This window comes from Littorina saxatilis, linkage group LG1, assembly GCF_037325665.1.
Source record: "Littorina saxatilis isolate snail1 linkage group LG1, US_GU_Lsax_2.0, whole genome shotgun sequence".
Taxonomy (NCBI): Eukaryota; Metazoa; Mollusca; class Gastropoda; order Littorinimorpha; family Littorinidae; genus Littorina; species Littorina saxatilis.
The window spans coordinates 14,384,882-14,399,544 of record NC_090245.1 but is presented as its reverse complement, the minus strand read 5'-3'; the positions used below and the strand labels follow the sequence as shown (position 1 = coordinate 14,399,544).

General features: G+C 38.8%; 1 long non-coding RNA gene across 3 annotated transcripts; it reads left to right on the top strand.

Moving 5' to 3' along the window:
• The first annotated feature begins 3,866 nt into the window (after positions 1 to 3,866).
• Positions 3,867 to 13,856, top strand: LOC138962453 (uncharacterized). Of its 3 annotated transcripts, XR_011454518.1 has the most exons (7): positions 3,867 to 4,256; positions 4,691 to 4,866; positions 7,020 to 7,194; positions 8,627 to 8,741; positions 9,559 to 9,667; positions 10,604 to 10,715; positions 12,104 to 13,856. It is a non-coding gene; the product is annotated as an uncharacterized lncRNA (long non-coding RNA). The 3 variants fall into 3 exon arrangements; XR_011454519.1 differs by lacking the exon at positions 7,020 to 7,194 and having other exon boundaries at positions 3,873 to 4,344; XR_011454517.1 differs by lacking the exon at positions 7,020 to 7,194 and having other exon boundaries at positions 3,878 to 4,256.
• The last annotated feature ends 807 nt before the right edge of the window (positions 13,857 to 14,663 follow it).

The window sequence follows — 14,663 nt, the reverse complement described above, 5'->3', positions numbered from 1 at the left end:
TGATATCCCCGGAATTTTTTTTTTCGATAAATGTCTTTGATGACGTCATATCCGGCTTTTTGTAAAAGTTGAGGCGGCACTGTCACACCCTCATTTTTCAATCAAATTGATTGAAATTTTGGCCAAGCAATCTTCGACGAAGGCCGGACTTCGGTATTGCATTTCAGCTTGGTGGCTTAAAAATTGATCAATGACTTTGGTCATTAAAAATCTGAAAATTGTAAAAAAAAATTAAAACGATCCAAATTTACGTTCATCTTATTCTTCATCATTTTCTGATTCCAAAAACATATAAATATGTTATATTTGGATTAAAAACAAGCTCTGAAAATTAAAAAAAATTAAAAATTATGATCAAAATTAAATTTTCGAAATCAATTTAAAAACACTTTCATCTTATTCCTTGTCGGTTCCTGATTCCAAAAACATATAGATATGATATGTTTGGATTAAAAACACGCTCAGAAAGTTAAAACGAAGAGAGGTACAGTAAAGCGTGCTATGAAGCACAGCGCAACCGCTACCGCGCCAAACAGACTCGTCACTTTCACTGCCTTTTGCACGTTCAATTTCATTCTGTGAGTTCCACAGCTTGACTAAATGTAGTATTTTCGCCTTACGCGACTTGTTTTAACATAACAATGTTTAATGTCACTGTATGTTTGAAAGACCATGGTCACATTTGTAAAACAAATGTTAAATTAGAAAATAAATAACATTTTGGTTCATGATTTTTTCCTACACCTGTGCTGAAAATAAGAAATAAAAATGTCGGTATATAAGTCACTCAGATGCAGTTCTGTATGAATGGTTTGAGTTTGTTGCGGTTGACCCTGCATAGTTCGACCTATGATGTGTTTGTTGAACAATTATGCCTTTACCCCTCCCATAGGGTGACGTATTTCACAACTTCCTGTGTTACACCAACTCAGTGATGACCTCGGACCCACTAACTATGGCCAGTTTACATCGATAGAATGAGACCCGAAGGAAAGTAACTCATTTTTGACCTGAGTTCAGGATGGGTCCGAAAAGTGTTCGAGACAATCTGCAAAATTAATTCTTCAAAAAATTGCTCGCTCTTTACGTAGGGCACCTAGGATGTTCCCGTTTGGTGAGCGTTCAAATGGAAGGGTGTTTGTACTGTGTGTAAAAGCCTGACAGTATCTGTGATGGTTTACGGGAGGCGTGATTTCCGGTATTGAATACTAGAATGAATACCCGCTTCGCCGGGTAGCCGGCTTCGCCGGGAAGAAGTACTTAGAGCCGTACGCCGGCTTCGCCGGGTCCGAACAATGGACCCGCCAAGCTTACCCAGCTGAAAAAGTACCACACGATGTACTATAGTTTACTATAGTAAATGTACCCTGTACTATAGTAAACTATAGTAAATGTACCATGTACTCTAGTACATATTGTAGTACATGGTACTTTGTACTATAGTACTGTGTAGTAAATGTACCCTGTACTATAGTACTTTGTGGTACAGTAGAGTACTTTGTACTTTGTACTATGGTACTTTTTAGTGAATGTACCATGTACTACAGTAGTACTATAGTACATAGTACTTTGTACTATGGTACTTTTTATTGAATGTACCCTGTACTACAGTAGTACTATAGTACCTAGTACTTTGTACTATGGTACTTTTTTGTGAATGTACCCTGTACTACAGTAGTACTATAGTATGAAGTACTTTGTACTATGGTACACTGTGGTACTTTGTACTATGGTACTTTGTACTATAGTACAACAGTACATAGTACTGCGGTACAGTATAGTAGTAATAGTATACATGCATTTTGTGTTTTTATTTTTATTGTTTTATTAATATAACTTATCAGCTAAGCATAACAATTTTGTTGTTGAAATTAAGTTGATTAAAAAACATTGTTTTTAAAATTGTGTTTGATATCACCAGTTGTGCATGTAAACGTGTTGTGTGTGTTTTTACAAGGTAGTCGTACATATAAGATTTATTATGTTTTGTGCGTGCGTGTGTGTGAATTAAGCCGTTTGTTGAAGATGACATGAGATATTTTCAAACTTGTTAACTGTGCATTTGCAAAATACACGTAGGAATACTTTGTGCTCACACACACACACACCACACACACACACACACACACACACACACACACACACACACACACACACACACACACAGTCACACTGACACACGCTCGCACGTGCACACACACAAACACGTGGGTACGCACATATTCACTTAGGAGAAAGGACTTTTGTAACGTCAGATGTACATAAACTGTATAGTTAGTTTTTTGTAAACAGTTAGCATCAAATGTGAAATTAATATTTCATTAACGTTACCTTGGAACGCTTCTCACAAAAAAGTTTTCAAAAGAGAATTTAACAATTTGCCTTAAAAGGTAAAGGATAAGATAAGGATAAGATTTTATGTAGTCCTGTGAGGTTGCCCTCATGGAAATTCGGGCTGCATTCTCCATGGGGAAATCGAGCTGCCATACAGTATACGGCGATACCCACACATTTTGTTTCCTGCATGCGTGTATTCATGTTTCCGAGCCCTGACACTTTCGCTGTGAACTTGGGTTCTTTATCGTGTGCATGCGGCCACCGAGGAGAGTCTGCACGATGTTGACTCTGGGAAATAAATCCCTCGCCGAACGTGGGGATCGAACCCACGCCGATTGCGACAACTGGTTTTGAAGACAGCGCCGCTACCGACTGAGCTATTTCCCGCCCGCCCGAAACGCTTAGTAAAATGGTCTGCAGTGAAATTTTGAAACAATACCTTTTTTTATGTTAAATTTAACGTTTGCCAAAATAATTCTTCATGTAGGATCAAGTGCAAAGTTCTTGGTTTGACCTGAAGTTGACTGAAGTTTGCTGTGTGTACAATATTGTTTCATTTTAAATAATTTGAGAGAGAGAGAGAGAAAGAGAGAGAGAGAGAGAGAGAGAGAGAGAGAGAGAGAGAGAGAGAGAGAGAGACAGAGAGAGACAGAGAGAGACAGAGAGAGACAGAGAGAGCGTTGTGGCATACAAGCATTACAAACAAGTGTTTTTTCACCCATGCAGAGAGGCACCCCTATTCTAATCACATCATATACACGGACATTCACACACACACACACACACACACACACACACACACACACACACACACACACACACACACACACACACACACACACACAATATGAGATTTAAAAAAAAAGGTTATAGAATATGTACACATCGAATGCTTAACAGAGAGAGAGAGAGAGAGAGAGAGAGAGAGAGAGAGAGAGAGAGAGAGAGAGAGAGAGAGAGATCATAATTAACTTTATTACGTCAGGATAAAGGTTTTAGGCTTAGCCTCATCTTCCAACCTGTCCTTGCAGGCCCCCTGACCCCCACAAGGGGCTCTGCCCCTTGACCCCGCCAGGGAGAACATCCCCCTGGACCACCACTGGCAACCCCCCCCCCCCCCCCCCTCTCTCCTCTTTGCCTAGTCCGCCCTGCCTTGGAACATATACAGAGAATAATTGTAAACGTAAGCAAAAGACTGCACACCCACACACACACACACACGCACGCACGCACACGCACATGCACATGCCGCACTCACGCCCACACGCATGCACACACACAAACCGCTGACATTCGCTTACCGAAACACACACACACACACACACACACACACACACACACACACACACACACACACACACACACACACATATATACCCCCACATCCCCCCCACACACACATCCCCCATACACACACATACTGCGTAAACTCACACACCATCACACACACACACACACACACACACACACAGTCACACACTTGTGTGCGTTGCATATCTATAGATGCACATGCTAAAATGAACAGAGCAGTACCTAAAAGGAACTGTAACTCATAAAATTGAATAGCTAGTAAAAACATTTAAGTTTTGGTTGAGTATATATATACATAAAATATTGGACTAGCAAAGTCATCAAACACAAGACCAAACAAAAACAAAAACAAACTGAGCCGGCTACTTTCGATACGAAGAAAGGGTTAGCATGCGAGAGTTATGTCCCTTTAAAATCGAAGAGGAGACCACTCCGAAGTAAATCAAGGGACAGCACTAGTAACTGATTTTCAACGAACGAACTTCAACTCACAAGAAAGAGTTTGCACCAGGGAGATTGGAAAAAAGCGGGCTACAACATCACGAAAGGAACCCACCAAGAGAGTGTAACCATAATTCAGAGAGCAGAAGATGGATCTGGACTGAGAAGTAAGCCTTCAAGAGTTTTCCACGTAATCGTATCCAGAGTTATCGAGTGAGTTCTGTAACTGCCAAGTCATCGACTATCGAGTGAGGAGTACGTATAATTATTCTTTACAGCTCCCACAACTCTTTTTCACTATCACTGTCACTACCCGTATCCGACTATTTTTGAGATTTGCAAAGTTTATACCATTGTGAGAATCTGAATCTGATACAATTACAGTGACCATTGGGCCGTCTGGTTGGTTTTTTTCTCTTTGAGTTTGAGTTTGATGTTTTTACTTTGAGTTTTACTTGTTTGTTGATTCTATCTGGATCTGGCTGCCCCACGTATAGCGGTGTTCGTGGGGAGTACGTGACAGAAGCGGACTATTTCGTTAACTGTTTACTTGTAAATTCCCATTTTGAAAACATGTATAGGCCCTACATGACTTTTTCAGATTAAAAATCTGTCGGCAATGTGGAAAAGAGGTTGAACTGGTAACAGGAACAGTGAGCTGGTTGATCAACTTGATGGCATGGCTGTACCAAATCATTCAATTGGAACGGAACCGACAAAAACACCAATGTTTCCATTCTTCTTTGTGCTGAAAGTTTACACTGACAGGGACAACAAGTAAGTGACATTTTAAACTCTTGTCTTAAAGCCATATGAGTAGCATTGCCACATCGCCCAGCGTCAACTGAGGACACAGTGAAAAGGCACTTTTTTTTCACTTTGAGTGAAAAAAAAATGGCATAATTGATGTTTGTGAGTCACAAATTATGTATCAAATGAAAAAGGAATGAATAAAGAAATGATTCAAAAACAAAGTTTACTGTATGAAATTAATACAAGATGTGTTTTGGAATATTTTGAGTGTGAAAGTACGTGTTCGTCTTCACTGCCTCTCGCGGCCATTTTCACGTCACTCTTTGCAGACGACCAGTTCATTTCAAACTGCTGGGAGTACCGTAATTTTCATTGGAGGGCTGTGATATTTTGCAACCAATCAGAGAAAGCTTTACATCTTTCCCATACAGAAAACCGCGACCCACCGGAAGCTACATCTCCGTCAGCATGACGGTGAATATTACTCGTGTGAGTTTCACTAAAATTTGGTCTGAAAACTTCCATCGGCATACACGGTTCAAATGCAGTTTATAAAACATTAACTTCTGTTTCATTTAAGCCAAAAATCAAAAGAATCGAGCGAGAAATGACTTATTCCCAACGATTATGCTGCGCAAAACTGGACCCGAAAAATGCGAAACTCGGCCGATCAAAAGCCTGAAGAGGTTGCGATCTCGGCTCGCTCAAAGCAAAGTGATTTCGAACTAAAATGTTCATATCTCGCGAACTACTGCACCGATTTAAATAAAACAAATTGCTATGTGCTCAGAATTTTGATCTCTTTAAAATGGTGTGTTTCTTGTCATTCAACCATTAATTTCAAAATTTCATGTTATTGCCACAGCTATCACTGTCAGTCTATGTCCCATGTATTTCTACTTCTAGCTTTGTCCTCAAAAGACGCCCAACATTTCTTAACTAAAATGACCATATCTCGAGAACTACTGCACCGATTTAAATAAAACAAATTGCTATGTGCTCAGAATTTTGATCTCTTTAAAATGGTGTGTTTCTTGTCATTCAACCATTAATATCAAAATTTCATGTGTCATTGCTACTATGAGACAGTGACAAAAGGTCAGGTGTCATGTCTACTGTCCCGAATGACACACGATTGCTGACATTTCACCATTGCCAAAAGAATAAACAAATAAGAAATAGGTAGAAAATGAATGTGAAAACTGACTTTGATTGTTGATCAGTATGTTCTATACCACTAACAAATAATCTACTTACACATAGCTGTTTGGCAAATGTATGTTGCATGGGACACACTGACATGAAAGTGGAAGATGTTTTTCCCTCTAGAGAAACTACATATCAAGTTACACTTTTTGTGCTCTTCCATTCCAGTTGGCAATCAATTGTTAACGCATGTTATTAGAAAAAATAGAACGAAAACAGATTAGATAGAATGAAAAATGTACTGGTGATGTCATTTGGGACATACTGACATGAAAACGTCACCTTTTGTCATTGTCTCATATGTACTCGATGACTATACACGCTAATTGCTTTACCAACAGCTGGAGACATGCTAAATTAAGTTCCCTGCAAGATATTGTGGTCTAGGACCCCTTAAATGTTGAGATATTTGAATTTTTATTTTGATCTAGATCGTCCTATTTATAGATTTGCCAACAGAGGGAACGTTGACGCAAGGGAAATAACTCCGCGTCTTTGTTGACAATGACATCCTCACTTTTTCAGAGGCTAGAACAAGCTGTAATGCATGTATATGGTCCGCGCATGGCGACATATCGTCATTACATGGTCTTATGGTGCGTTTGACATCGATTATGGGCAAACTACACTTTGTAAACACGGGAGCGCGTACATATGCCTTTAAATTACCCGTACCACTTGTATAACACACACACACACACACTGACACACACACACACACACACTGACACACACACACACACACTGACACACACACACATATTTAAACATCAAGTTTTTCTGTACACTTTCAGTGATGGACGGCCTATCTGGTGGCCTGTAATTATTCCAGTGTCTTGGGGGCACAAGAGGCAAAACTGTTTGATGTTACTTTTTGTGTTTTTATTTCTGCATGCTTTATTTGGATTACTAGAAAACCTCTTTTTATTCCTTTGTGCAAATCTATTTGACCTTTATTCTTTTATTTTTAGTGAAAAACAAAACTGCCTGAGTTGGTGGGGAAGCTTCTGGACTCCAGGTCAAAAAAACAGTCGGCAGGGTAATGACAGATGGCTGTACCAATGAGTCATTCAGATAGAAAAGGAAGCAGACACCAAGGATTCCATTCTCTGTGCTGAAATTGTGAAAAGTTGTACTCTTTAACCAGTAAGTAAATTATTAACAACAAATTATAAAATTTCATTTCAAATTTAATGTAATTTGCAATACGGTACTAGCATAGCTGAATTTGGTATTTATGATCCACTTTTGTGTAATGTTTGCAACACACACACATACATTCAAATATAAACTGCGTCTGAATCAGTGATGGACATTTCTTGTTTGATTCACTGTCTTGGAGTTTGATCAAATTTTCAAACAAATTTTGCTTTTCTTGGGTGTGTGTTTGTTTTTGTTTAGCCCTTAATTGTGATGCACAGACAGACACACACACTTAAAGACACACTCACTTTTAGGACCTTGCTTTTTGACTCACATGCGAAGCAAAAGTGAGTCTATGTACTCACCCGAGTCGTCCGTCCGTCCGGACGTCCGTCCGGACGTCCGTCCGGAAAACTTTAACGTTGGATATTTCTTGGACACTATTCAGTCTATCAGTACCAAATTTGGCAAGATGGTGTATGATGACAAGGCCCCAAAAAACATACATAGCATCTTGACCTTGCTTCAAGGTCAAGGTCGCAGGGGCCATAAATGTTGCCTAAAAAACAGCTATTTTTTTACATTTTTCCCATTTTCTCTGAAGTTTTTGAGATTCAATACCTCACCTATATATGATATATAGGGCAAAGTAAGCCCCATCTTTTGATACCAGTTTGGTTTACCTTGCTTCAAGGTCAAGGTCACAGGAGCTCTTCAAAGTTGGATTGTATACATATTTTGAAGTGACCTTGACCCTGAACTATGGAAGATAACTGTTTCAAACTTAAAAATTATGTGGGGCACATGTTATGCTTTCATCATGAGACACATTTGGTCACATATGATCAAGGTCAAGGTCACTTTGACCCTTATGAAATGTGACCAAAATAAGGTAGTGAACCACTAAAAGTGACCATATCTCATGGTAGAAAGAGCCAATAAGCACCATTGTACTTCCTATGTCTTGAATTAACAGCTTTGTGTTGCATGACCTTGGATGACCTTGCTTCAAGGTCAAGGTCACATGTATTTTGGTAGGAAAAATGTGTAAAGCAGTTCTTAGTGTATGATGTCATTGCTAGGTTTAGTTATTTGACCATGTCAAGGTCAAGCATGTCCTTTTTAAGGCCTATTTTTCTCAGATATTTTGAGGTCTAACAAGGGGAGTTCCACTGTATGAGCAAGCCTTAGTTCTATGTTTAAGTATAACAATGGGTGAAGTGCATCTGACTTTATATTTGTCATATCATTTTAAAAGCCCCTAAAAAGTTTTGTTGATCATCATTCTAAAAATACAGTCATGAAATTTCTGGCTGGATACTCAGTCCTCTCTTGTGTTACAGATGCTGTGAAGCGACAGGAGGTGCTCCTTCAGCAGATAAGGACAACAACAAAGAGTTTTGTATCACTTTATGGAACTTGTTATATCTTTCAGGGTCCTAAATGGAGGGTTTCACTGGAGCAGTGACTGTTGGACAACAAGTGCAGGGTGTGTTTGGACCTCCTGGATCAACATGTGTGCAGAACTGCTTAGGGCTTGAACTTCATGGGTGTGTGTAGGAAATTTCATATTAGATTTTGATATTAACATATTCCTGTGATGCTATATAATTTAAATTATATGAGTAAATGAATATGTCTGTATGAATGTACGTATTTGCTGTGTCATTGTGGCATAGATATATAGACCTATAGCAATAACAAGACATACATGCTGTGAATATATGCTTTTATGCTCTCCTTGTACAAATCTGAATTAACTGAAATTTTTCTTAATGGCCAAGCACAGCCAGCTCTTTTTGACCTTTACATAGGGCCACAGTCAGAGATTGTAGAGTACACAGAGACCATTCATACTTCTTTGCGCTAAGGTAGGACTGCAGGTTATGTTTTTATCACGGCTTTTGTCAACATGCTGTCATTTCTGTCCGGCTGACAGTGCTGCAAACATTCATTGGATTGAAAATGTGTTTGTTATTGTTTGTGAACATCCTTTTTTAAAAGACCTGGAAAAAAGCCCCAGAACAGATTATATAATACATAATAATATGTAATTGAATTTAAATTTTCTTTTCAAATCAGTGTCTTTTTACAAACTAGCCTTTGTTATTTTTGTGAGTTTAAGTCAGATATCAACACATACTGAATGCATAGTTCAGTCTTAGAGTGGGAGAATGTTTGAGGCTTAAATTGCTTTTGACAACAACAAAAGTTCCCGGTTGAATCGAGAAGCTCCCCCAAAATAATTTTATTACACATGCCTAAAGCCAGCATAGTGCAAGCAGATTTATTTGTGTATGTGCTTGTATGTACAAAGACAGATAATTTGTACAAGTGTTGGCTCTTCATTTTTAATTATTTTTTCAGGATCCTTGGGGGGTTCCACTGTATCTGTGACTTTTGGACAACATATCAAGTTCTGGTGGTTTTTTGACCTAATGGATCAACATATGTGCAGACCTGCTGAGTGCTTGAGGTAAATTGGTGCATTTAGATATATATTGTTTTGCCTACCTGAGAGATACCACCCATGTGTCATGATGTGATAAATGAACCATCTCTTCACAGGCGTGTCTATCATGTAAATGAGGTTGGTTCAAACAACATGTCTGTCAGGGATGTCATTTTCCATTGCTTATGCAAAATCTCCGAGACAAACTTCATTCTCAAAACACTCGCGAGAAAATGGCAAGCCCAAACGTGTTACGAGAATGACTTTGCATCTGTGACTTTGTAATCATGAGCAGTGGAATATATAAGGTCCCTGCCAGACCAGCTTGCCATGACCTCAATGATATGCCCATATGTGCGTGTATGGTTTAGTTACTACATGGGTTATCTCTCCGGTACGTAGGAATTGAAAACAGAATACTTCATGGCTTGCTGTGTGGCACCAGATTTACACTTACTGCTTTTCAAATATTGAAATATTCACGACGGGCGCATTGTACACGCAAGCACAAGACCAAGTGCGCACGGAAAAGATCCTGTAAACCATGTGGGAGTTCGGTGGGTTATAGAAACACGAAAATACCCAGCATGCCTCCCCCGAAATTGGCGTATGCTGCCTGAATGGCGGCCATACACGTAAAAATCCACATGAGTGAACATGGGAGTCTTAAGCCCATGAAGGAAGAAACAGAAGAAGAAAAAATATTCACTTTTACTTGTGTAAACCCAGTAACACACAGTAGACTATGTAGTGTTCTCTATTTGTATCATTGAAACGCTTCTGTCCCGTCAATCACACTTTAAATTGCCTTATATTTTGGATGACATATGCCACCCCTTTGGTATTCCACTGATAATAGTTTAATGTTTTAGCTAAATAGTTTCAGCTAATCGCTATGGAGTATGCAAACACTGGAATTATATGCGATGAAACACTCAAGCTGCTTTCTCTTGCTTACAGCTGAGAGCAGCACTGTAGCTCAGTGACTGTCGGGTGGAGGATCCAATTCTGCCTGTTTCCGACATAATGGATCAACATGAGTGCAGACCTGCTGAGCGCCTTATCTTCTTGGGTGTGTATAGATGTATATACATTAAAGGCACAGTAAGCCTCCCGTAAACCATCACAGAGCTCCCCGAGCGTCTACATACAGTACAAGCATACTTCCATTTGAACGCTCACCGAACGGGAACATCCTGGCTGCTTTCTGTCGAGCGTGAAAAATTTTCAAAGAATTTATTTTTGTGGACTTGGTCCTCTACAACAATGGCGCCTCGTTTTGGTGCTGGACGGCTGTTATGAATATTCAATACCGGAAATCACGCCCGGACAATAAGCCTCCCGTAAACCATCACAGATACTGTCAGGCTTTTACACACAGTACAAACACCCTTCCATTTGAACGCTCACCAAACGGGAATATCCTAGGTGCCCTACGTAAAGAGCGAGCAATTTTTAAAGAATTAATTTTGCCGATTGAACTCAGGTCAAAAATGAGTTACTTCCCTTCGGGTCTCATTCTATCGATGTAAACTGGCGATAGCCGTGGATCGATGATTATCAGAATGTTTTTGGACCGTGATGCGTTTTTGCGCTAGACCTAACTTTTAAAATCTAAATAATAAATTGACAGCTTGTCACACAAACATTCTTTAATCATAAAAGAATTCTTTTTTCATCAAGACAAGATCAGTACAATTCGAAGTTGTGAAAGTTTGAAAAAAGAAAAGCCCGGAAGCAGGGTCACGCAAGGGTCGTAGCAGACGGCGGTTTATGCATATATCACCGTTCCTCTCAACAGTCAAAAACCATTGCTAGAGTTTTGGTGAACCACAGCCGTTTGTTTCGTGCATAAAAACGTGCTATTGTAGATAAGCTCACATGGAGTCGCATTCAAATGACTAACTGACGACTACATTGTGAAAAAAGGGAAACTGGATCACACTGGTTCACGATGGCAAGATAAGTAAGATAAACCACGCAAAAATAAATTATTTGAAAATTGTTCGCTCTTTATGGAGGGCACCTAGGATGTTCTCAATCGGTGAGTGTTTAAATGAAAGGGTGTTTGTACTGTAGTCTGTGTGTAAAAGCCTGACCGTATCTGTGATGGTTTACGGGAGGCTTACTGTGCCTTCAATTGTATTCATAAATACACACACACACACACATACACATACTGACAAAGACATTCATGCCTGCACACACGCAAGGACAAACATACACGCACCAGCACGTTTCAAACCCCCACCACCACCACCGTCTCAGTCGGTGCAGCTGTTTCGGAGCCTTTAGTCATCATAATACACACACAGACGGACACAACTTTTAAAAGTTAGATATATATGCACTAAAAGCCACGGCACTTTAAGTTAGGTTTCATTATCATTCTCTTAAAGTTTGGCCCTCTTTGCTTCAGTCTGCATGCTTTCTCATAGTCATACTGCTGTGTCATTGCAGGTTTCATTCCATGCTCTGGTGTGGGTGTCATAAGCAAGAGAGCCTCCTGTTCACTTCCAGCAGATGACTGCATGGTGAAGGACCTTGATACCACTTACAGACGTCAAAGCAGCTAGCTAGATGCCATTGGAGAACAACCAAAACTATTCAGCGGGTGCCATCGGCGAACATAAATACAAGTTACAGAACAGGAAAGCAGATATCACTGGCAAAGGGAACCGGACAGCAGCTACAATAAACTTAATCAGATGCCTGTAGCAAATAATCTGGACACCAATCACAAATCAAACAGATGTGGAGGACAGAGAACATTTCATGTGATTATTGCCACATATATAACCCTGTTTTGAAAAAAAGGGACATAACGCCACACTATATACTTTCTGGTTGCATGCTGAAAACTCTCCATTGGACATTTAGTGAGTTTTGACTCACCAGGTCAGGAGAATGTCACTGATGGGGAGCATAATTAGGCTGACTTACAATGGGTAGACAGAATTGAACATTGTTGTTTTCTTGCATGGTTTTCGGGATAGACTTTACAAAGTTAACATACTGCTATGGTTTGATCAATTTCAAACATGACCACATTTGGCATTTTTTCAAAACCACATTTTTGACAAATATCAAGGATGTGTTGCGAAAGCATGTGTTCTTATTTTTCTGAAATGTTTTGAAAGCTAGATTTTTGATACTTTACAGGCTATTGAAGTTGGATGACCTGTAGATGTGACCCATGTAAAATTGACCCTCATAAACTTTTAAGTTCACAGAAAATAATAATAATAACAGAGAAATGGTATTATTTTGAATGTGTTTGAAGCAAGATCGTTGTAACTCAATAACCCCCCGCGGGTTAGAGGGAAGAATCTACCCGATGCTCCCCAGCATGCCGTAAGAGGCGACTAACGGATTCTGTTTCTCCTTTTACCCTTGTTAAGTGTTTCTTGTATAGAATATCGTCAATTTTTGTAAAGATTTTAGTCAAGCAGTATGTAATAAATGTTGAGTCCTTTGTACTGGAAACTTGCATTTTCCCAGTAAGGTCATATATGGTACTACGTTGCAAGCCCCGGCCTGAAGCAAATTTTTGATTAGTGCTTTTGTGAACAAGAAACAATTGACAAGTGGCTCTATTCCATCTCCCCCCTTTCCCCATCGCGATATAACCTTGAATGGTTGAAAACGACGTTAAACACCAAATAAAGAAAGAAAGTAACTCAATAACTTTATCTGTGTAAGGTCACACACATACAGGGTTAGATGACATCAAGTCAGCTTGATAGTTTGCATTATTCAAGTTCAGATTGGGGTAGAGTTCCGGTCAATAATAGGGACAATCATTGTCTCCTTTGATTGTTCACAGAGTTTTCATGTACTGATGTATGCATGGTCACTTTCAAAGCTAATCATAGAAATTTAACTTGGCTGTAGGGGAGATAATTTTGATAAAATATGTGTTGTGCTAAAGATGAATTCCCACAAAGAAGAGTGCTATAATAAATCTGTTTTGTGCATTTTATTGTTACTTGTTCTGGTTAACAGGGTTATAAAAAATTGCATTAAAACTGTTTCTGCATTGGGACATTTACCAAAAATCAACAGCTTGGTTACTCACTGTGCAAGATGGACACCTTATTTAAAATTATTATTTAATTGTGTCTTTTACATGTAAGTGGATATTTTAAAATGTTCTTACATAAGTTTGACTATTAATGCTCTGCCAAAAAATGAAAATAAAATTTAAAACATGTGATGAACCTTTACTTTCCTACCAAATGTGACAGATTGACTGCAGCGAGTGGCCTGATCGTGCACACACACATTCAATTCACACAAAACAATTGATTCAGCAAAAATTGGGGCCACATTTACATCCAGTGCAATTTTTAAGGCTATGGTAATTTTTCAAGAAAGTACTGCAGTATACTATAGTAAACTGTAGTAAAAGTACTATAGTACAAAATCTACAGCAACAAAAGTACCACACTGTACTATAGTAAACTATAGTAAAAGTACTATAGTACAAATGTACCACGCCAAAAGTACCACGCTGTACTATAGTAAACTATAGTACAAGTACTATAGTACAAATGTACTACTACGGAAATACCACGCTGTACTACACTTTACTCTAGTAAACTAGAGTACGTGTACTCTAGTAAACTATAGTTTACTATAGTATACTATAGTATACTATAGTACATTTTGGCAAAAAAGTGCTCAAAATACTATAGTACATTTAACTGTACTATAGTTTACTATAGTATACTATAGTACATTTACCACAATGTACTATAGTACACACTAATGTATTGTACTATAGTACTTTTGTACTATAGTTTACTATAGTACTAGTACTATAGTAAACTATGGTACACCATAGTACAATTCAATGTACCATAGTACTTGTACTATAGTAAACTATAGTATACCATAGTACAATTCAATGTACCATAGTACTTGTACTATAGTAAACTATAGTATACCATAGTACTTTTACTATAGTATACTATAGTACATAGTGTGGTACTTTTTTACTTGGGTAGGTCCCTCCCAG